Genomic DNA, 25,918 nt, shown 5'->3' on the forward strand with positions numbered 1-25,918 from the left:
CTCTGAGACAAAAGGCAATAATCCAGTGGCTGAGAAAATTCATTAAACACCACAACTTCCCAAGAAAAGGGGGGTGTCCGCTCACAGCCATCATCCTGGTGGACAGGAAACACTCCTACCCGTCACCAGCCCCATAGCCCAGAGCTGCCCCAGACAACCCAGTGTGACGGAAGTGCTTCAAATAATATGCACACACCACAAAACTGGGCGTGGACATTAGCCTTCACTGCACCCTCAGCTGGTTGTCCCAGAGTTGGGAAGGTGGAGCAGTGTGAATTAACAAAGCCCCATGTGCCGGTTTGAATGTATTGTGTCCCCCAAATGCCATTATCTTTGTGGTCTTGTGGGACAGACGTTTTGGTGCTGGTTAGATTTGCTTGGAATGTGCCCCACCCAGCTGTGGGTGGTGACTTTGGTGGGATACTCCCATGGAGGTGTGATCCCACCCATTCAGGGTGGGCCTTGATCAGTGGAGCCATATAAAACATGCTGACTCAAAGAGACTGAATGGAGTGCAGCTGTGAGTGACGTTTTGAAGAGAAGCAAGCTTGCTAGAGAGGAACGTCCTGGGAGAAAGCCATTTTGAAACCAGAACTTAGGAGCAGATGCCAGCCACGTGCCTTCCCAGCTAACAGAAGTTTTCCGGACGCCATTGGCCATCCTCCAGTGAAGGTACCCGATTACTGATGTGTTACCTTGGACACTTTATGGCCTTAAGACTGTAACTGTGTAGCTAAATAAACCCCCTTTTTATAAAAGCCAATCCATCTCTGGTGTTTTGCATTCCGCAGCATTAGCAAACTAAAACACCCCATTCAGCCATCATTTCAGCAGACTGGGAGCCTCCCTACACAGCCCAGCAGCCCAGAACTACCCTGGGGGGATGGCACTCACCTGTGACATAGCACAGTCATCCCTCAACAGAGGACCAGGGGGTGCATGGCCTGGAAGAGGGACCCACTCGCAAGTCTCAGGAGCCATACGCCAATACCAAGGACTTGTGGGTCAGTGGCAGAGACAAATTGTGGCAGGACTGAACTGAAGGATTAGACTATTGCAGAAGCTTTAAAACTCCAGGAACACCAGGGAGATTTGATTGTTAGAGCCACCCCCCTCTCTGACTGCCCAGACACACGCCCCATATACAGGGCAGGCAACACCAACTATACACACAAGCTTGGTACATCAATTGGACCCCACAAGACTCACTCCCCCACTCACCACAAAGGCAAAGCAGGGGAGAACTGGCTTGTGGAGAACAGGTGGCTCGTGGATGCCACCTGCTGGTTAGTTAGAGAAAGTGTACTCCAAGAAGCTATAGATCTGATAAATTAGAGATAAGGACTTCAATTGGTCTACAAATCCTAAAAGAACCCTATCAAGTTAAGCAAATGCCAAGAGGCCAAAAACAACAGAAAATTATGAAGTATATCAAAAAAACAGATGATATGGATAACCCAAGCCCAAGCACCCAAATCAAAAGATCAGAAGAGACACAGTCCCTAGAGCAACTAATCAAAGCACTAAAGATGAACAATGAGACCATAGTACAGGATACAAAGGATATCAAGACCCTAGAAGAGCATAAGGAAGACATTGCAAGACTAAATAAAAAAATAGATGATCTTATGGAAATTAAAGAAACTGTTGACCAAATTAAAAAGATTCTGGATACTCATAGTACAACACTAGAGGAAGTTGAATAACGAATCAGTGACCTGGAAGATGACAGAATGGAAAATGAAAGCACAAAAAGAAAGAATGGGGAAAAAAATCGAAAAGATCGAAATGGACCTTAGGGATATGATAGATAATATAAAACATCCAAATATAAGACTCATTGGTGTTCCAGAAGGAGAAGAAAAGGGTAAAGGTCTAGGAAGAGTATTCAAAGAAATTGTTGGGGAAAACTTCCCAAATCTTCTAAACACCATAAATACACAAATCATAAATGCCCAGTGAACTCCAAATAGAATAAATCCAAATAAACCCACTCTGAGACATATTCTGATCACACTGTCAAACACGGAAGAGAAGGAGAAGTTCTGAAAGCAGCAAGAGAAAAGCAATTCACCACATACAAAGGAAACAGCATAAGACTAAGTAATGACTACTCAGCAAACACCATGGAGGCGAAAAGGCAGTGGCACGATATATTTAAAATTCTGAGTGAGAAAAATTTCCAACCAAGAATACTTTATCCAGCAAAGCTCTCCTTCAAATTTGAGGGAGACCTTAAATTTTTCACAGACAAACAAATGCTGAGAGAATTTGTTAACAAGAGACCTGCCCTACTGGAGATACTAAAGGGAGCCCTACAGACAGAGAAACAAAGAAAGGAGAGAGAGACTTGGAGAAAGGCTCAGTACTAAAGAGATTCGGTATGGGGACAATAAAGGATATTAATAGAGAGAGGGGAAAAATATATATGACAAACATAAACCAAAGGATAACATGGCTGATTCAAGAAATGCCTTCACGGTTATAACATTGAATGTAAATGGATTAAACTCCCCAATTAAAAGATATAGATTCATAGAATGGATTAAAAAAAATGAACCATCAATATGTTGCATACAAGAAGACTCATCTTAGACACAGGGACACAAAGAAATTGAAAGTGAAAGGATGGAAAAAAATATTTCATGCAAGCTACAGCCAAGAGAAAGCAGGTGCAGCAATATTAATCTCAGATAAAATAGACTTTAAATGCAGGGATATTTTGAGAGACAAAGAAGGTCACTACATACTAATAAAAGGGGCAATTCAACAAGAAGAAATAACAATCATAAATGTTTATGCACCCAATCAAGGTGCCACAAAACACATGAGAGAAACACTGGCAAAACTAAAGGAAGCAATTGATGTTTCCACAATAATTGTGGGAGACTTCAACACATCACTCTCTTCTATAGATAGATCAACCAGACAGAAGACCAATAAGGAAATTGAAAACCTAAACAATCTGATAAATGAATTACATTTAACAGACATATATAGAACATTACATCCCAAATCACCAGGATACACATACTTCTCTAGTGCTCACAGAACTTTCTCCAGAATAGATCAGATGCTGGGACATAAAACAAGCCTCAACAAATGTAAAAAGACTGAAATTATTCAAAGCACATTCTCTGACCACAATGGAATACAATTAGAAGTCAATAACTATCAGAGACTTAGAAAATTCACAAATACCTGGAGGTTAAACAACACACTCCTAAACAATCAGTGGGTTAAAGAAGAAATAGCAAGAGAAATTGCTAAATATATAGAGACGAATGAAAATGAGAACACAACATACCAAAACCTATGGCATGCAGCAAAAGCAGTACTGGGGGGAAATTTATAGCACTAAACGCATATATTAAAAAGGAAGAAAGAGCCAAAATCAAAGAACTAATGGATCAACTGAAGAAGCTAGAAAATGAACAGCAAACCAATCCTAAATCAAGTAGAAGAAAAGAAATAACAAGGATTAAAGCAGAAATAAATGACATAGAGGACAAAAAAAAATAGAGAGGATAAATATCACCAAAAGTTGGTTCTTTGAGAAGATCAACAAGATTGACAAGCCCCTAGCTAAAATGACAAAATCAAAAAGAGAGAAGACCCATATAAGCAAAATAATGAATGAAAAAGGTGACATAACTGCAGATCCTGAAGAAATTAAAAAAATTATAAGAGGATACTATGAACAACTGTATGGCAACAAACTGGATAAAGTATAGGAAATGGACAATTTCCCAGAAATATATGAACAACCTAGACTGACCAGAGAACAAATAGAAGACCTCAACCAACCCATCACAAGCAAAGAGATCCAATCAGTCATCAAAAAGCTTCCCACAAATAAATGCCCAGGGCCAGATGGCTTCACAGGGGAATTCTACCAAACTTTCCAGAAAGAACTGACACCAATCTTACTTAAACTCTTTCAAAACATTGAAGAAAATGGAATACTACCTAACTCATTTTATGAAGCTAACATCAATCTAATACCAAAACCAGGCAAAGATGCTACAAAAAAGGAAAACCACCGGCCAATCTCCCTAATGAATATAGATGCAAAAATCCTCAATAAAATACTTGCAAATCGAATCCAAAGACACATTAAAAAAATCATACACCATGACCAAGTGGGGTTCATTCCAGGCATGCAAGGATGGTTCAACATAAGAAAATCAATGTATTACAACACATTAACAATTCAAAAGGGAAAAATCCAATGATCATCTCAATAGATGCTGAAAAAGCATTTGACAAAATCCAACATGTGTTTTTGATAAAAACACTTCAAAAGGTAGGAATTGAAGGAAACTTCCTCAATATGATAAAGAGCATATATGAAAAACCCACAGCCAGCATAGTACTCAATGGTGAGAGACTGAAAGCCTTCCCTCTAAGATCAGGAACAAGACAAGGATGCCCACTATCACCACTGTTATTCAACATTGTGCTGGAAGTGCTAGCCAGGGCAATCCAGCAAGACAAAGAAATAAAAGGCATCCAAATTGGAAAAGAAGGAGTAAAACCATCATTGTTTGCAGATGATATGATCTTTTATTTGGAAAACCCAGAGAATTAGACAATACAGCTACTAGAGCTAATAAACAAATTTAGCAAAGTAGCGGGATATAAGATTAATGCACGTAAGTCAGTAATGTTTCTATATGCTAGAAATGAACAAACTGAAGAGACACTCAAGAAAAAGATACCATTTTCAATAGCAACTAAAAAAATCAAGCACCTAGGAATAAACTTAACCAAAGATGGAAAAGATCTATACAAAGAAAACTACATAACTCTACTGAAAGAAATAGAAGGGGACCTTAAAAGATGGAAAAATATTCCATGTTCATGGATAGGAAGGCTAAATGTCATTAAGATGTCAATTCTACCCAAACTCATCGACAGATTCAATGCAATCACAATCAAAATTCCAATACCCTACTTTGCAGACTTGGAAAAGCTAGTTATCAAATTTATTTGGAAAGGGAAGATGCCTCAAATTGCTAAAGACACTCTAAAAAAGAAAAACGAAGTGGGAGGACTTACACTCCCTGACTTTGAAGCTTATTATAAAGCCACAGTTGTCAAAACAGCATGGTACTGGCACAAACATAGACATATAGATCAATGGAATCAAATTGAGAATTCAGAGATAGACCCCCAGATCTATGGCCGAGTGATCTTTGATAAGGCCCCCAAAGTCACTGAACTGGGTCCTAATGGTCTTTTCAACAAATGGGGCTGGGAGAGTTGGATACCCATATCCAAAAGAATGAAAGAGGACCCCTACCTCACACACTACACAAAAATTAACTCAAAATGGACAAAAGATCTCAATTTAAAAGAAAGTACCATAAAACTCCTAGAAGATAATGTAGGAAAACATCTTCAAGACCTTGTATTAGGCGGCCACTTCCTAGACTTTACACCCAAAGCACAAGCAACAAAAGAAAAAATAGATAAATGGGAACTCCTCAAGCTTAGAAGTTTCTGTACCTCAAAGGAATTTGTCAAAAAGGTAAAGAGGCAGCCAACTCAATGGGAAAAGTTTTTGGAAACCATGTATCTGACAAAAGACTGATATTTTGCATGTATAAAGAAATCCTACAACTCAATGACAATAGTACAGACAGCCCAATTATAAAATGGGCAAAAGATATGAAAAGACAGTTCTCTGAAGAGGAAATACAAATGGCCAAGAAACACATGAAAAAATGTTCAGCTTCACTAGCTATTAGAGAGATGCAAATTAAGACCACAATGAGATACCATCTCACACCGATTAGAATGGCTGCCATTAAACAAACAGGAAACTACAAATGCTGGAGGGGATGTGGAGAAATTGGAACTCTTATTCATTGTTGGTGGGACTGTATAATGGTTCAGCCACTCTGGAAGTCAGTCTGGCAGTTCCTTAGAAAACTAGACATAGAGTTACCATTCAATCCAGCGATTGCACTTCTCGGTATATACCTGGAAGATTGGAAAGCAGTGACACGAACAGGTATCTTCACACCAATGTTCATAGCAGCATTATTCACAATTGCCAAGAGATAGAAACAACCCAAATGTCCTTCAACAGATGAGTGGATAAATAAAATGTGGTATATACACACGATGGAATACTACACGGCAGTAAGAAGGAACGATCTCTTGAAACATATGACAACATGGATGAACCTTGAAGACATAATGCTGAGTGAAATAAGCCAGACACAAAAAGACAAATATTATATGCTACAACTAATGTGAAATTTGAAAAATGTAAAACAGATGGTTTATAATGTAGAATGTTGGTGAACTAGCAATAGAGAGCAATTAAGGAAGGGGGAACAGTAATCCAAGAAGAACCGATAAGCTGTCATGGGTAAATTTAACATTCTGGGAATGCCCAGGAATGACTATGGTCTGTTGATTTCTGATGGGTATAGTAGGAACAAGTTCACAGAAATGTTGCTATATTAGGTAACTTTCTTGGGGTAGAGTAGGAAAATGTTGGAAGTAAAGTAGTTATCTTAGGTTAGTTGTCTGTTTCTTACTCCCTTGTTATGGTCTCTTTGAAATGGTTTTTTTTAATTACTTTTTTTATTTTTTTTATTTTTCATACAGTTGATTTAAAAAAAAAGTTAAAAAAAAAAAACAAGGGAAAAAACAAATGCCAATATACTGAAGAATTAATGCCTGAATTTTTACTGCCCTTCAAATTTCTTGATGTAGGCTTCCTGGAATAAAGCACATTTAAATTAGCCGTGCAAAGCAGAGAATAGAGATCATTTTATGATACATCAAGACAACTACCAAATTCCTTTTTTTAAAAAAAAACCCCTCATTTATATTTAAGAGCAGTAGCACTATTAATTCTCTGCATTCTGCTCTATCTTCATAATTCAAAGTATCCTGTTCTACATCTTCTCCATAAAGTTGGCATCTTTATTCCACCCTTGGGACACAATGCTCCTATTAAAAATTGTCCAAATGTAGCTTTTTTCTTTTTTCTTTTTGGGTTTTTGCTTCCTGTGTAAAATGCTATAGTGGAGAACATACAACCTTACTTCCAAAGGGCAGGGAGAAAATATTATATCACCTAACATATGCAAATTTTAACAAAGCATTACATGCTTATAATCGAAACCATTTACCCAGGTCATCATAACTACTTGAGTAACAAGAAGAAACTCTCTCCAAAGAATTTTATGGAAAGGTATTCTCGCCTGCTGAGTAATTGAATCTATTCTGCATTTGCCAAAGTTGCAACAAAGAAACCACCAATACCCGGATTGTGACCCAAAATCTTACCCAAATCTAGTGGTCAGTTTCTGCAACCTGTCTACCGAACTAGTGAGAATAATAGCTGCAATTCGGAATTCTAACTTCATTCACTCACTCATTATTCATTCATTCAACGATTATTTGATTGTCTTCGAAGCACAGTGCAAAAAGCAAACTTATACTAGAGCTGAGAATTTCACTTATTGAGTGTTTGCATCATTCCAAACTAATTGCTGACTTGCTAAAACTGTCTATCTGAAAATTAAATCTTGCATTTAAATTACTGGTTTAGACAAAGCAGTGAAGGTGTTCCTCCTGTTTCTTATGTCTGTTGCAAATTATACATTTCTCGAGACAATAGGGCATTAATTTTCAATTGCAAGTAAACAAGGCATCTGGACTTTGTCTTAATGAGATAAAGTTTAGTCTGTGCTTTCTCCGTAGGATGGTTTTTCCTTTTTAATTGGTAGAAAAAACTTCAGCAGCATATCCTTTTTCTCCCAATAGTGAATTCTATGTGGGAATGAGGTTGCTGCAGAAGGCTTTCAGATATAAATGCTGCTTTAGAACTAATTAGATAGAAATCACAGGGAAAAAATCGTGTTTATTACTTGAGAGAAGCTTGAAAACATTACAGTATCTTACTCCCTGAATTCTCTGGCTAATACAGGAAAAATATAAATGTACATTCAGATTTCTCCACTGAAATCTTCTAACAAAAGGTTCATTTACTTTAAACAGTTATGTCTATATCATAGCGTCTTTGACCAAAAATAGAATAACAAATACAATTAGAAGCCTGTCATCTGCAATGCCATGCCCCTAAGTTAAAAATGCAATCACCATAAAACAAAGGATAAAAACATGACATGGGAATTGTCAGGGCAAAAACAGTATTCTAAAAATGCTGAGACATGATTAAGTACCAAGTAACTTAAGCAGGGTTTTCCATAGAGACTGCATGGGAAACCCCATCCACACAATGTTACAAAAAAAGCATCATACTGCATGCAATAGTCAATAACTCTTTCAAGTTAATGAGGAATAGAAAAAGACACGCAAAATATTTTTTTTCCATTAGTGTTTCTCAAAATGGATAAAGTCTTTACTTGCTGAAAATGGTTCCTTGGATTCCACTGCACTTGGAATCAAATGTAGAATCCCCATGGTCTACAGCCCTTTCCTACCTCACTGCCTTCAGGTTTCCACATTGCATCCCTTCCAGTTACACTGGTCTCCTTCCAGCTTCTCAGATGCACTTAAGTCCTTCCTGCCCCTTTGTACCTGTGTTCTCTCTACCTGAGGTTCTCTTTCCTCCTTGCTGGACAACATCTAGGCATTCTTTAGGTGATCTCATGGCACTTCTTTAGAGAACCGTGTCACACGGTACTTTTTTCTTGTTTCTCGTGGCACCCCAGGGGATTTCCATTGATAATCTGTCTCTTGGTCTCCTCTTTTCCTTCTTAGCACTTATTAGAAACTGTAATTACATATGGGAGTAGGATTTTTGTTTCTTTATTTGTTTTTAATGTCATTATACCCCACTAGATTATATGTCCCATGACTATAAGGATAATAGAGTAAAGGTGATGGGATGTCACTCCCCTGGTTAGGTTACATTATATAAAACTCTTTCTTAGCCAACTTTCTTAATGGCTTTGAAGAAGTAAGCTGCCTTGCTCTGAGAGGGACCTATGGCAAGGCACTGCAGGCCGCTTCAGGATGCTGAGAGCAGACCCCGCCAACAGTCAGCAAAAAAATAGGGCCCTCAGTCCTGCAGTTGAAAAGACATAAATTCTGCCAACAACCTGAGAGAGCTTGAAACAGTCTTCTCCTGTAGAACCAGCCTCTGCTGAGACTGTCCCCTCTGGGTGATCCCTGCAGTGCAGCCCAGTGAGGCTGAAACAGACAACCCAGGTAAACCATGCCTGCACTCCTGTTCCATAGAAACTGTGAAATAATAAATGCATGTCGTTTTAAGCTGCTAATTTTAAGGTAAATTGTTATGTGGCTGAACTGCCATCAAACACTCTTTTTTGTCTTCTATATTCTGATTTTATTTTCTGTTATTTTAAAAACTGAATTCTGGATAGTAGGACTTCTCTTTTTCTCAAGAGATGGTTTCAAGAGAGATCTAATCATCATTAAAATAAACAATAATTTTTTCTTGTGATATAATCATAGAGGTGTTTTATTTTTCTTTTTAATATGATTTCTGGTTTGGGGGTCTTGTTCAGAACTTAGTGCCTACTACGCGTACTTTGGACAACAGAGAAGAAGCAAACACAATGCTTAAGTTATGGTGCACTTTGGAGGTGGGGATATGTTGAAGTCATTGGACAAAACATATGGCCCAATCATATAATACAGACTGGGTAGTAATATAAAAGAGCTCAATATATATATGCAATGCATCTGTAATATATTTATTCAGTTCTCATCATTGAGTGATTGGGGCAGAGTTCCTCCTTGTTCTGGAGCAGAACAAGTAGTCAAGATCCTGAAAGAAGTGAGGCCAAGTGTACCTGGGTACATGAGTTACCTGATATATTTCCCTCTCACAAGAGAATGGGAACAATATTTTCTTCACCAGTGTATTCCTCAGATGTATAGCTGACATTACAGAAATATTGATTTAATTAAAATCCAAATGATGCCAGAGTACAATGGAAACATATCAAGGATGGCTTTTTGAAAGTGGCATCCTACACAAGTTTTTGAAGACTTAGACAGTGGTTACTGGTAGAGAATGGAGAAGCAACTTTTCTGTTGTCTTTATGTAATTTCAAGTACCAACAGTCTAGCTTTCTCCTAAAACCTGTTTCTAAATTTTTTTCATTTTTAGTTTTATTCATTTTGTCAAATGTATTCCTAGTAATGTAACATCTACCTTTAATTCCACTTCTGGGCAATTTTTTTCAGAATGACTTCTAATCAATGCTTTTATACAACTTAAAGAAATCATTTGTTTTACTCTGCTAGTCGCAATTTTGAATGGCTACTATTCCTTGTATAATAGACATCCAATGTGTACTCCCAGGGTTCTCTCTTCTGCATGAACCTGCTGTCCTGGTATTTCAGAAGTTTTGACATGGTGGGACGAACTCTGGAGATGGACAAAGAAGACCTATATTTAAGTGTGGGCTCTGTGATCAAGTGTACTTCTCTCAGTGGCTTACTTTGTATAAAAGGCATAATCAGTCCATTTGTTTATTCTTTAAATAACTGCTTAGACTTATTCTTTAAAATACATTGTTATGTATTTCAGATATGTTTTCAATCTGATGATGCTAAACTATCTTTTATGTTCAGATGAACATCAAGAACTTCACAGTCTTGGAGGAAGAAAGAGAGAGAATTAGACAGGTGTGCCACTAGTTACAAAGTGAAACACAGGATTAAGTGAGGTAGATATTAAAAATTAAAGAAAAGGAGCAAAAGACTGAATCTTGTTGGGGGAATTGGGTTAAGGTTTTTCTGAGTAAGGTCTTGAAATAAGCCTGTCAGAATTGCTGGTATTTCCAAAGGCTGAAACTGGGAATTGGCTGGGGAAGGAGAACATTTAGAGGAAACAGCATGAACAAAAACATGTTGGTAGAGCAACCCAGGGCATGTCCTTGATCAACTCAGAACACAGCTCCTGGGAAGGGCTAGGTCTCACACTTGGGAGAACACTCAGTGTGGAGATGAGAGAAGGCATTTAATTTGACAGACAGTGGGAAACCACTTCCTCTGTTCAAGGAAGTCAATAATGCTCAATAAATATTTGCTAATATTTTAATTTTATTTAACTACCTTTCAAAACTTTGCTCCCAACTGGGACCCAATGTAAACACTTTAAATATAATATCTTTATTGTGAAAACATAAGAAATATAATTTCTGTATAATCAACTATACCTTGACCACTATTTTACAAGAATATTTCTTCTGGTATGAGTCTATTTCCTTTCATTTTACCTAGTGTCACAGCACCGTTCTTCAGTGATCCATGGATCTCTTTCAATCCCTTGTTTCAAGGCTTTACTTTAGGTCAGAATTAAAGAAGGCAACACTGGTATATTTCCTCACTAGTGTTTCTCAAATCATCTTTTAAAGTTCTTTCTTGTAATCAATAAGAGGATCTTTCCAAAGAGGCCAGCAGGGCTTACAGATAGATCGCCTTCTAGCAATAGAAAGTACCTTGGGGGAAGGAAACTACTTAGCCTCCTATGTGGCAAGTACATTAGAGATACATAACCCAATAATTAAACTGATGAAGAGTCGATAGACTCTAAAGGACTGGGAGAAAAAAACAAAAAGCACATAAACACTCCCATCCTTCATTTATCTTTGAGAGCATCTTATATTTTCTATCACCAATGAAAAAAATGGAAATTAATAAACTGCTTATAATTCTGAAATAATCTACAATCTCTGCTAATCCTCATAATGTTCTCCTGGGAGGGGTCTGTTTATACCCCATATTTTGGCTAGATCTAAACCACCAAAGGGAAACAATATTTTTTGACAAAACTTCCCAAAGTACATCAGAAAACAAATTAGCAGTCTTGAGTTATTTTTATTAGCTCTCAACATTAAAGAAACTAGTCATGTGATTGTTCAAGTGCCCATTTGGCTGAGCCTTGTTTCATTTCTATGTTGGGCAAAAGCAATTTTAGCAAACAGGCATGGCCCTCACTTCTTCTTTCAAACATAATAAGGTTAATAAAATTATAACATAAAACCGTAATGATGTAGCATGAAGAAGACCAAAGAGTATACAGGCTTTTAGGCCAATCTTTCCTTCTAACTATAATGCTGTATATGATAATGAACAAAATAAGTTTTTTGGGACATCTGATTTTCTCATTTATTAAGTGAATATTGATAGGGGAGTTAATCTTTATCCTTAAGGTTGCTGCAAGCTCTAAACTTCTACGAAACAGTCAATGTGCTCTTCCACTTTTCATGCTCTTTTGTGGGACACTATTATTATCAGCTGCTTCATAATGTTTCACTCCTCCCCATCTGCCGCAAACCAAGAAAAACCTTTACATGTATTAAGCACCTGGAAAAAAAAAGTCCTTGATATCATAAAATTTATGACATAGAGGGAGTTTACTAAGAAATCTGGCCCAACTCCTCATTTTAGATAAGGAAATAGAAACGTGGGAAGTTAAATGGCCTGCCCATGTCATACATGGCTACAGATGGAACCAAACTCAGACTTCCTGTCTCCTGGCCCTGAGCCAGTGTTTCCCAGACCTCACCTGCATGTGTACCATATTCACGATTTCTGATATATCTGCTCACCAACTTTACTATTATTTGTGACTATTTTTTAAATCAATTCATGTTTTTACTTAAATACATTTATTGCAGGAGGAAACTACCTATCATCATCATAAATGGAAACTAGTATCAACACCATAAGATACGGACAATGAACACAAACAGGATTCATCATTGAATTAGATACTCTTGTTTGGCAGAGGCTTGAGGCCTGAGGTAGAGTAGACTCTCTTTGTTATAAATGAACATTAGCTGAGAGAGAAAGCCATGAAAGCAAGAAGCTGAAATCAAAGACATCAAGAAGAGAAGGGAGAAACAGCAGATGCTGACATGTGCTTTGACATGTGACAGAGGAGCCAAGGATCACTGGCAGCTGGTCTTCAGAAAGAAAGCATCACCTTGATGAAACCTCAATTTGGACATCTTCCTGGCCTTAAAACCATCTGTTCAGATGCACTCATTTCCAAGGGCACACCATTGAGAAGTACTGGGGAAACTCCAGGACAGTCCGAGGGCATTAAGTCACAAAAACAGGAGCTGGAAAGCAAGTGGATGTCTGAGATAACTGACTAAATGGAAAGGAGAAAACACAATTCTAAGCAGATAAAACACACAGGTCAGAATCAAACCGGTTTATACCATGGATACTCCAGAAGGCTAAGGAATTGACATGGGGATGAAGGCAGTGATTGAAATATATAAGATTTGTTCAAAGTCTAAGAAATAGTTAGTTGCCTTACCCCTGGTCCCTTCTCCTTCTTTATGCAGCTGGGTAACTGCCTTCCCTCAAGGCAGAATACCAGAAGGTTTGTGGACTAGGGGATTGCCAGATACAGTTGAGGGCAAAGTTATCAAGTCAAGTTAACATATACATACTAGCTGCTATGAACTCACTTTCCCTAGTTGGCTACAATATGCTAGCAGCCAGGCCTTTATAACCCAAAGGGTAGTCCTGGAAAGAGCCTTCTTTGGAGAATATACCCACTTTAAAAGGAAAGATTTATAAATATTGACATGGGGGTGGGATTCCCCAAATGACTGGCTTAGCCAGATCACTCTATAGTGAAGCTCATAGTCAACAACCTTTAATCACTGGCTTCAGATCAGCTGGAGTCCCTCATTCTTACATATGAGCAGACAACAAAGAATTATCAGACATCAGAGGAAAACATTGTGAATATAAGACAGAGACCAAAACAATTTAAAAAATGCAACTTGGAGGAAACAGAAACTACATGGAAAATAAGCCTTAAAAACAAACAATTAAAACAACTCTTTTTAAAAATCCTTAGAGAAGGCATTGTAACAATAAAATGAGAATGGAATCTTGACAATTAAAAGCATAATAGCAGAAATGAAAACCTGGTTGAATGCTTATGATAGTTGAGAAACTCCCTCAGAAAGTAGACAAAATAGATTGAATATAAACAGAGAAAAGATGAGGATATTGGAGAGCCAATATCCAAATAATGGCAGTTTCAGAAAGTGAAAACAAAATGGAAAGGAGGAATCATCAATGAAATACTTTAAGGCTGCATTTGGTGAGAAAAATTGTTTGAGTATTATCTGTTGTCAGAAAGATGTTCAATGGTAAAGGAGTTAAAACTTAAATGAAAATAAAAAAAATTTATGGTATTTTCAAATTAAAAAAATGAACATTAGCAAATGTAAGGAGGTATTAGCCATATTAGCACAGAACTGAGACTCTGGTCTTAATTTAATGGGAACTGAAAGACAAAAACAACTCTACTTTTATGTCAGATCCAAGTAGGTATGAGTTCAACCTTTCTAGCCTCCTCAATATCCTAACTTCTAGCTCCACCTCTACATGAACAATTTACCAGTTCTGTTTCCCATTTCCAATGAATCCCTGCTTCCCACCCACTGGGAGAAGTTCCCCACCCTCGAGTTAATGTGCTGCGTCACAACATGAGCTTCTTGGAAGCAAAGCCATGATCCACGAGCACTATGGCAGACTCTTTGAAGTCCTTAAAATCATCTGAAAAGTTACTGTTTGATGCCATTAGGGCCAGCCCTGATCTGGTTTCTCCAAAATGAAACCTGACAGCTCTAGTTCAAGCATGGCTTGTATGTGATAGAACTAGGGCAGACTTGATTCACAGTCCAAATTTATCAGAATGTGGGGGTGGAAAAAGATTATATAACAAAAACAGGTTATAACCCAATCTCTTTCACTGTCTCTGTAGCTACCCTACTCATTTAAAAAGTTTATTCATTCCTTTTTTCCATGTTTAAATTTCTGAATACAACATATAAAGCAAGTCAAATGCTGAGAATGAAATTTACTAAAAACGTTACATAAAAACAATTTATATATTTTTCAAAAGCTAGTTCACTTCAAACTATATTTCCAACGGTCTCATTATTGAAAAATATGCCCATTCTAAAATGCAAAAATTTGCTTTTAAAATCAAAATAACTCATTGGTTATACATGGCAAATTTAATAAACACGATATAACTGGGCATATTTTAGGGGTTTTGTGAAGGAAGTATAATTTGTCAATTATAAATGAATGACTACATCTCACTCCTAAATCCATAATTACAGTGAAGGAACAAAAAAGTTGAAAACACACTAGAACAAAGAGATTAGGAGAGTAAACAATTGCAGATAATGGTTGTCAAAAAAAAAAAAAGGAATACATAAATAAGATGTATGAGTTATTAAAAGACAATGGTTGAGAGGGTCTGTTGCCGCCATGTCGGCTGTGATTGCAGTTCTGGCTGCTTCCAATGGTTCATGTTCAGGGTCCTAATTGGGCTTGGACAGTGAGGGTGGATGATGTTCACTGCCAGCTGCCAACTCCCTCATGCACTTGACTAAATCGCCTCCGGCCAAGCCCTCTTTGGCAGTGGCAGTGGACTTGGCTCTGGAGGAGGCAGTTAGGGAAGATTTGGAGACTGGAGTTCACCTTGACCCTGTGTCAAAGAAGTTCAGTATAATCCTACCTATGAGACCATGTTTGCTCCTGAGTTTGGACCAGAAAATCCCTTTAGGATGAAACAGATAGCTGCCCTTAGAAATATGCTTTCTGGATATGCTGAGCCAGCTCAAATCAATGACTTTACATTTGAAGAGCAAGGGACAACTTTTGTCACATATGGTTATGCATTGGACCTTTTATTAGATAACTATCAAGTGTCTACTAAATATATTGGTTCTGTAGAAGAAGCTGAAAAAAAATCAAGTTTTAACTGCGTTTGAAACTAGTCAGAAGAAAACAGAAAAGAGGGAAAAGTTCAAAGAAAATGACACCTCTAACGTTGATGGTTTCTTGGAACCGTGGGCAAAATATGTGGATATGAAAGATGTGGCCAAACCTTCAGAAGAAGAACAAAAAAGAATTGGATGAAGTCATGGCAAAGAGGCAGAAGAAAGGCAAACAGGAAGGTGAGAAACCTGGGGAGGAAAAGACAACCTTACATGTCAAAGAAATATACGACTATCAGGGCAGGTCCTATCTTCACATACCTCAGGATGTTGGAGTTAATCTATGATCTACTGCGCCACCTGAGAAGTGTTATCTTCCCAGAAAACAAATCCATGTGTGGTCTGGACACACAGAGGGCATCAGTGCAGTCAGATTGTTTCCTTTCTGTGGCCATTTACTGCTGTGTTGTTCCATGGACTGTAAAATTAAGCTATGAGAAGTTTATGGAGACCAGCACTGCCTGCGAACATTTATTGGTCATAGTAAAGCTGTTGGGGACATCTCTTCGATACTGCAGTGCCTCAGCACAGCCTATGATGGGTATCTTAAACTCTGGGAAGCTGAGACAGGACAATGTGTATCAAGATTTACAAACTGAAAAGTACTGTGTAAAATTTAAGCCTGATGAAGATAAAATCTCTTGGTGGCTGCAATGTCTGATAAAAAGATTGTGCAATGGGACATTCAAAGTGCAAAGTGGAGAAATTGTGCAGGAATTTCATCAGCATTTTTAGGCTGTCAGCAGAATAGGAGATGTGCCAGCACATCTGATGACAAAAAGTGTAAGAGTTTGGGAATGGGATCCCTGTGGATTTCAAGTATATAGCAGAACCCAGTATGCACTCAATGCCTGCCGTGACTTTGTCTCCAGATGGGAAATGGCTAGCAAGCCAATCAATGGACAATCAAATCTTAATTTTTGGAGCACAGAACAGATTTGGATTAAATAAGAAAAAAATTTTTAAAGGTCATAAAGTAGCAGGATATGCTTGTCAGATGGACTTTTCTCCAGACATGAACTACATGATTTCAGGAGATGGAAATGGAAAATTAAACATTTGGGACTTGTGCCGGTTTGAGTGTATTGTGTCCCCCAAATGCCATTATCTTTGTAGTCTTGTGTGGGGCAGAAGTTTTGGTGCTGGTTAGATTTGCTTGGAGTGTGCCCCACCCAGCTGTGGGAGATAATTTTGATGAGATGTTCCCATGGAGGTGTGGCCCCACCCATTCGGGGTGGGCCTTGATTGGTGGAGCTATATAAATGAGCTGACTCAAAGAGAGAAAAGAGAGTGCAGCTGTGAGTGACGTTTTGAAGAAGAGCAAGCTTGCTAGAGAGGAATGTCCTGGGAGAAAGCCATTTTGAAACCAGAACTTTGGAGCAGATGCCAGCCACGTGCCTTCCCAGCTAACAGAGGTTTTCCGGACGCCATTTGCCATCCTCCAGTGAAGGTACTTGATTACTGATGTGTTACCTTGGACGCTTTATGGCCTTAAGACTGTAACTGTATAGCCAAATAAACCCCCTTTTTATAAAAGCCAATCCATCTCTGATGCTTTGCATTCTGCAGCATTAGCAAACTAGAACAGACTGGAAGACCATGAAACTCTACAGTAGCTTTAAAGCTCATGACAAAGTGTGTATAGGTGCAGTATGAAATCCCCATGAAACATCTAAGGTTATAACATGTGGTTGGGATGGTCTCATTAAATTGTGGGATTAATGGAATTAATCCTTAAACTATCTAGGATCATTTTTGATCCAGTGTCATATTTACCTGTATTTTATTTATTATATGTGTTGGGTGACAACTTGATTTACAGATAATGTTTTCGTGACATGGTCTTATGAAGTTGACTCCTTGTTTTAAAAAAATAACTTTGTAAATTTGATGCATATAAATTCATTGGCAACTTCATTTTGTTCTTTATAGATATCATTTATACAGGGAATTACCATTGACTTTCTATTTGACAACAACTAGTAATTATTGGTGGGCAGTTTGAATACCCTCATGACTATACTGAAAGGAAGGATCCCTAACAGAGTTGGTGTTCTAGAGGAGGTAATGTAATCGATGAACAGTAAGTCAGAAAGGTACCATATACTTAAGCTCTTAAGTAACAAAAGGGCAGTAAGGAAGAGTGATGATGTAAATTAACATAAATCTGAAAGAAGGATAAAGCCACCCAGTTCTAATCTTCTGGCTTCGTGAGTTCCACGATTTTTGATGGCATATCATTAAGGACCTGGTTATACTTTGAGAAATCAGGATCACCTAGTTCATTGCTTCACTGGTGTCACTGCTGAAATTCCCCTCTAAGGGGTAGGATATGAGGGTGTAGGATCTAAGTTAGGATATGAGGGCGTAGTCCAAAATGTCAACTTGTCATTGCTTTGTCCATATGTGTTCTCCTGAAAATAATTCTGATTTTGTTGATGAATATATACAACAGAGCCATTGAAGATAAGAAGAATTTTAAACTTTCCAAATCTTTGAAAAAATTGACACTCCAGGAAGATGCTAAGTTTCTCCAGTTTGAGAATCAGTGATTGTGGTTAAAACAAACAAAAAAAGTTTTAAAACTTCAAAATACTAATTCAAGATAGCCTCTTGAATATAGTACCTAACAGCACTTTAGTTTGACAAGCCATTTCTCCTGTTTTATCACAAATCTCTGTTGGATATTTAAATGTGGTTTGAAATATTTCAGTACCATGCTGGACAAGATAGCTGCTCAAAATGCTGACTTGGAAACCAAAATCATGAGTGTTGATACGTAAGGACATTGCACACTGAGTTCTGTGATGTCAATAGCAGACATTCTCCTTGCTTTTAGAGAGCTACTATTTTTAAAATTTTAAATTTGAATTAAAAAGGCCCTGTATATGTGAAAAGGCCCTAACACCACATATATGAATTTCATAGAAGAAAATAGAAAAAAATAAAAGTAGAGAGTCATTTTTTGGACACGCAGCACTCAAAGAAATAAGTAGATACTGCCTAGCTGCTGTTTGTTTCTGTATCTGCCGGGAAGGGTGGCAGATTTCTGAAGAGGAAAGGATATAGGTAAGACCTTTTCTTTAGTCCCAGCCACTGGTTTTAACAAATGTGAATTACTGAAATGTGATGGGTCGAAAAGCATTAATCATAGCTTTAAACTGTCTTATTCAGCATCAGTTTTTTATATGTTACCAATCATAACTTACACATTTTCATTTATTTTGTGTTTTTTACTGTTTCTAAATTAAGAGTATATAAAAGTTGTCTCTTTTTAAAAATATTATATTTTTAAATAAAGCATTTTTTGTAGGGAAAAAAAGGCTATGGCTTTATATAATAAAGTTCTTATCTAGAATTTTATATGTAGCCCAGTCTTAATTGACTATACAAAGAGAATAAAAATAATTGCAGATATATAAGGATACTAAAATTTTACCTTTCACTGTATCCGTTCTTCAGGATACACTAAAGAATGTGCTTCACCAAATCTGGGGAGTAAACTGTACAAGAGTAAGTAGGGTATTTCAGGAAGCACGGTGTCCAATAAAAGCTGGAGAGAAGGAATTTCTAGGAAGTGGGCCAGGAAATCTTAGGTAGACAGCTGTGCACCAAGCCTGAAAGGGAACCAGTAAAGTTGGAGCTGGGCCAGAGGACAGTGGACTCCAAAGGACTGGGGCCAAGGGACAATAGATCAATTACATGATGTGTTTGGCTTTACCAGAGGAGTTTTAGAATTTTGTGGAAGCATTTGGAGATACATTAACGTTCATCCTTAGAAATCTAAAGAGGGAGAGAGCGAGAGATGCAATTTTTAACTTTCATGAAAACAAGAAGTTGTACAAGAATGAAAATAAATTCACATGATTCACCTTTGAAGAATATTTACACACTCATAAGGCTGTACACATTTAAAATATTGATTTAACTAAAAAGTGTTATATTAGTATACTGGGGAGATAGGGGAGGGAAGCATGTTGGGTGGAAAAAGGGGGGTTTACCAAAACTAAATTGCAATTTGCAATAATTGAAAGTCAATCACAGCAGGCTAAAAATGTTAAGAATGAATAGAATAAAGAGTTTATTTAGAAATAAATAGGTAAAATTCCAAAGACACTATTAAAAGAATTGAAAGCGGTTGGCTCAGGGGTTGAAGAGGGGTGGGTAAGGAATTATTTGACTTTTTAAAATGTTAACATGTTTTACTATTACAATAAAAATAAATTACACATTTAATTACTCTGCAGATTAGAATAAATGCCTCTACATTGTTAAATGTTCAGTTAAATACATGGATTGTTAAATGAATTGTTAAATAATTTCTGTAAATACCCCAAAGCAGACATTTGACACCACTGAATGCCAAATGCACCAAGAATATTTCATAGTCATAGTGAACTCATGTTCTTCTTAAATATCCATATTTTTCTAATCTAATATACATTTTAAATATTTCAAGGTGTTTTTGAAACTTTTGAAAGAATAAAATGATTCAGGTTGCTTGGCTAAAATTCTGTCTTATAAGGAATTAAGGATTTTCATGTGCAGTCTTCTTTCTCTGTTCTTTATCATATAAATGAATTCAGTCTGTTTTAATTAATGCTTTCGCTTTTGGAGTGACTCATTCTCAATTGAAAATATTAAAATGTATGATGAAATAAAGAAACTTTTTTGAAATTGCTGATCTCCTGCATGCTAGATTTCTAAAAGATTTCTTGCCTCTCTCAATAGCATAGCATATGTTGCTAACTATAAAAATCAACAGAGTCAACACTATTTGAGTTATAGTTATTTAAAACTGAGTTGTTTAATAATAAGAAGAAGTTGGGTTATTTACTACAATGAAATGTCAGTGTTTATAGCACTAAGATATTTCTAACTAAAAAAATTGTACGGAAATATTATCTTAGATTACATGATAAACCAGGAAGAGGGAAGTGGGAATAAAACAAAAAGAGGAGACTTTCTTAGCTACTTCAAATATTTCCATAGCATTTAAGTAGTCTACATGGCATAACCTCCCTAAAGATGAGAGGGTTGAAGATAATAAGCCCTTTTCCTGTTTGAGCCCATGATTTCACCCACATTTACATCATTTAGAGAAAAGTATACAGGCTAAGGCAGCTAATACCAGTTGAGTTTTTCAAGCCAGGTGGAGGGGTAGAGGGGTAGCTTGACAGAGGTGGAGGGGTAGCCTGACAAAGTAATTTTTTTTGCAACTGAATAGTATTCTAGATTACTAGGGTCCTTCATTATGAGCCATTGCTAATACTTTATAAAGTTCTCAATGCTTTGCAAGAACTTTAATATCTTTTAGATTAGGTCATCCTCACACAATCATTAGGAGGTTAAAAAACACATTATTTTCATTCTATTAGTAAAGAAACATACTTTTAAAAAGTTAAGTGGCTTTTCTGCTCTCTCTTTGCTTTTGAAAAAGGAGAAAATAGGTGCTAGTCTCTTTTCCTCCTCATCCAATTCTCTTTCCAGTGTATCAGGATCCCCAACTGGCTAACCAAATCCTCAAGTCCAAATGCAAACCCATGTTACCTTCAGAAGGAATCCTAGGCATATGTATACGTCTGTTTTTCAAACAAGCATAGCTGTTGTTTGATGAATAAAGTACAAATTGTGTAAAAGCTTTTTACAGACTTCATAATAGACTTTCGTCTTTGTGTATTTTCTCAAATCAATGGAAACTAGAAATACAACTAATTATCCAGTGGAGGCGGGATATCAAAAATTTTTGATGCTGAAATAAGAGGTTATACTAAATAAAGTTAGAGGACTTTATGGCATGATCTCAGAGAGACCTTTCTTGATCAAAGTAATCACCCACTCAGTCCCAGTGTTCAGTATATCTGCCCCTTTTTCTCTGTATAGAAATTAAATCACAGACACTCAAGTATTCATTTATCTTTCAACTTGCTACATCTGATTTGCAGCTGGGCAGAAGGCAAAGGTAGCTCAGTTGACTAAATATTCAACAAATGTTGCCACAACCCTTCTCCCAGATGGTTCATGGCTCTCTCCTCTAAAAAGAGCAGATAATTACCATGTATATAGAAAAACAACTGTAAATGAAAATGGTGACTGCTAATGGTTTGGGGGTGCTTACCCCACCAGACAATGTGCTCAGTAACTTACGTACCTATTATACATGCAACTGGGTGTGTAAGGTGTCTGCCTCTGCTTAGCAGACATTGTAACTGATTCCCAGAGGAGTTAGGCACATTGCCCTGGGCCACAAGACTAGCAGGAGGTGCCTGATGTGTCTCATTTCCTTCATCTATCTATCTATCGATCTATCGATCTATCGATCTATCTATCCATTTTCTGTTGTGACTCTTAACTACAATTGCATTTTACTAAAAAACTGTCCCAATCCACTGATACCACTCCAAACTCCTGACAACCTATACTAGGTCACAGCCTTGCTTATGAGAAAGAGGAGATGGACAGTTTCCATCAGGGATGCTACCTGTTCTTTCTTACTTCTGTGCATTCATTTAAGACCCTACTCCTTCTTTAGAATTCAACAGATGTTTCTGCATTAACTAAAGTCCCCATCATTTTTTTTCCTCCCAACTCCTGTGGGAGGGAAGGGAAGGGGGAGAAGAGGAGACCTGGTCACAAAGGGAAGTCTGTGATGCTGAACGAGTCTCAGAGCTGAAGTGCAGGCGGAGTGATGCGGCTGCTGCCCAGGGCAGAATGAAAGAGCCACTTTGTTAGAAATGAGGGAGAGTGTTAGGGGATGCAACATTTAGCTAGAAGAAAGTAAAGCCTCAGGCAGAAATCAGGGCAATTATTGAATGAATCTGGAGGCATCACATTCACTCTGAACACTAAAGAGATGACGGCTCAGAGGCAAAGGACAGCGCTGAAATGTGCGCCCCACCTCAATGCAGCCTCCACCCCCTTTAGCCAGTGTACAGCATCAAAGGGAGTTCCCAGCTCAGCCTGGCTTTGCCTCGGGGTTGACAAATGTGAAATCAGCCCCTCCTATCACCACCTGGTTCCCTCTGGACCTTCTAATGGTTCAGAGGGCAGAGGGATAATGCAATTTGTCAGGAACGGGACAAATGCTGCAATAACAATGTCCACCTAAACTGAGCAAATTCTCAGTATAATTGTCTCTACAAGTCAACCTAGCAGGAGTTTTGCTGGGGAAGCTGACGTTCCAAAGAAATTATTTTCTTATCTTTTATTGAAAATTTCAAGGAAGACACAAGTCACAGTCCCTCGGGACAAACCAGAGAATCACAAGGACAGGGAAGATGGATGTCTTCCAATGTCTTGACACATCTAACTTTAAGATATTGAGGATACTATCATAACTTTCTGCCTTACATGTCTTTATTAGAGAAACAAGATTTATGATTTTGGTCTAGGGGGCAAAAAAAAACTTGGATGGCCGTAAAAGGTCCTGTGTCAGTCACTCAGCCTATCTGATTAGGGGCACGTAGGGCTGAATTTCAAAGATAAAATTATCTTTCTTTGGGTGGCCAGGCTTCTCTTCCTTGCAATTTACTTTTATGCATTCCCTTGAGCTTTCTGGCACATTATATACCTTTTTTTTTTTTTTTTCCTAGAAGTCCCTGCAAGATACAATAACTCTCTAGTTTCCTAATTTTCAGAAATGAATGTACACATATGTTTAGCATCAGGCTCTCTTGTATCCAACCATAAATATGTACACTAGAGGAAAAATACATACATTTTACATAATTCACAAATAGCAGTACTAACTTATGTTGCACTGAAGGAAATTAGGCAAATTAAAAATGCACAATTAAATTGGATCATAATCTTTTCTCTTTATTCATAAGTTTAAAATCCCCATAATTGTCTAAGTGATGACTAAGGGAATACAACTGGTTATTAACTCGGGGTTCTGACTACTTTCAGCAGGAGCAATTACGGATCCAAGACTAGTCATTAGGCCTCTTTGTGTTTATACATACTGCTCCCTCTTCTCAAACTGCCTTTCACAATTCTCTTCATCAGGTTAACATCACTTTACTCAAAATTCAATTCAGATATTAACTTTTCCATGAAGGCCTCCCTGACCACATTCTGTCTGGTATGGTGGTCCCGTCAGGAGTTCCCACTGGGGCCTCTTTTCTTTTTTTCACCCTGTATTATAATCCTATGTTAGTTTTCTTTCCCTTTTCTAGTCTGTAGGCTCCTTGGAGTAACGGACCTTTCTCTTATGGTTGTTTTTCAAGCACCAACCATTGTGCCTGGCAAATGTTTGTTGGATAAATGAATACATAAATGCACATTGAGTTAGAAGTCACCATATCTGATATGACATGAGAAACAGTAAGAAGTCAAACTTCTCCAATAAAAAAAAAATTACTGATCCCTGAAAATCTACCATTCATGATTTATTCTGTATGTGATTTATTGCCTCATTCCTAGGAGACTATTGAAGTGTAAATACTCTTGTGATAGTTAGCACAGAGTCACTAACTTCTGACCCTGAATTAGTTTTTAGGTTTCCCGCTATCACCAGAGAGAACTGGGAGCATAAGATTGCAAGTTATAGGTGATAAGAGTAAAGGAAGATAGCAAAAGAGTGAAACTGAATTCTATGCTGAGTGCGGGAGAAGAATAAAATAACTTTATCAGTTTTATAATTTTCTCTGGCACCTACTCTTGTTTTCCAGCTGCATACTCAGTAATCTCCCCATGTTTCTTTCACTTATGGGAATTGAGCAAAAAGCAAAAGAGGCAATTTTTCTTTCATTGGAATAATGAATCTTCGTAAACAAACAGTGAAAAAAATCCCATGTGAGTCTGATAAACCCACTTTCCCTCTGTACTACATTCAATTCCCCAAACTCGTATGACAATTGCCATACCACAATCTGACTTCCTATTCTTACAATATTCTTGATTATTTGCAGCTGTTATCTGCTCTAATATACCTGTTCAGTGTTCTTTAATGGCTTCTCCTTGTCTCCTTCCAATGCCTCTCATGATACCACTAGTGCAATCTCCAGAGAGCTCGAGCCAACAAGAACATTGACCTATGTTTCCTTGCTACCTCCTCAGCCCTGCTTTACCAAGGGCCACCCATGGAGGAGCCTGGCCTCCAGCATTTTCCCACAGAGGGCCACACTCCTTTCCAGAATTGCCATTTGTCAACTCATCATTCAGATCTGAGCTAACATCTAATTATTCTTATTATACCACATTTCTGTGGAGGGTCTTATTACCTTTGCACTTTATTGAATATAATATGATCCAGAACTATCAACTGAACTCATTTTCCCCAATGGTGGGAATTAAGGTTCTGAAGTGACACAGATTGTGGAAACTGCTTTCTGGCCCTGTCATACATATCATGTTGTTCCTCTTGTAGTAATAATAATACTTTGCATTAAAAACAAACAAACAAATGAAACAAAACAAAACAGGTGACCTGTGTTTCAACAGGCAAGGAACCAGAAGTTCATACTTTTCCTATAATAGCTACCCGAGTCTTTAGGAGACACAGCTACTTACAGAAAACTCTGCAAATGTACTGATATTAAATTAGCTGCAGAGTAGCTCCTTGGTTGTCCTCTTACCATAAGAGACAGAGCCTGCAAATGAGAAAGATGATCCCACCTTCAAAGAAAAGCTCTTTCTTAATTTGTTCTCAGAACCAAATGCAGTGTCAAATTTCTCTGTATCTTAATAAGTAGAGGCATATTAAATAAGTACCAATTTCTTTTGATCAGATCTATGCATCACTTCAAACAGCACACCAAGATAATTTATGGAATAGCTCAAATGTTGGACAAAATTTCTGAAATTAAGGAGAGGGTCTTGAGAATCCCATCAAATTTCCTATATTTCAATTTCCATCTCATTTTTTTTTCCCCAGAATACAAGCCTAGTGGAGAGGGAATATTACCAAAAAAAAAAAAAAAAAAAAAAAAAAAAAGAAAGAAAAAAAAAAAAAGGACCAATAAGATGAAAGAAGATAGAGGGTCTGTACTGACAAAGAAATTAGGCCAGCATCTAAAGGTCTACCCTATCTATGAAGTTTAATCTATGCTCTCAACATCTCTCTGATTGCTTATGAGTTTTCCAAGGCACAAGTTGAGTATGGAACTCAATTGGCTTTGTTAAAA

The 25,918-nt window shown here is 37.5% G+C and overlaps 1 protein-coding gene and 1 pseudogene across 2 annotated transcripts in view; one reads left to right on the forward strand and one right to left on the reverse strand.

Annotated features, from left to right (window-relative positions):
* UNC5C (unc-5 netrin receptor C) overlaps positions 1-25,918 on the reverse strand; it is a 380,387-nt gene that overhangs the window by 221,054 nt on the left and 133,415 nt on the right. The gene's annotated exons all lie outside the window — the stretch shown is intronic.
* Positions 15,280-17,513, forward strand: LOC119529669 (annotated as a pseudogene).

The sequence above is a fragment of the Choloepus didactylus genome, chromosome 3, assembly GCF_015220235.1.
Source record: "Choloepus didactylus isolate mChoDid1 chromosome 3, mChoDid1.pri, whole genome shotgun sequence".
Classification (NCBI taxonomy): domain Eukaryota; kingdom Metazoa; phylum Chordata; class Mammalia; order Pilosa; family Megalonychidae; genus Choloepus; species Choloepus didactylus.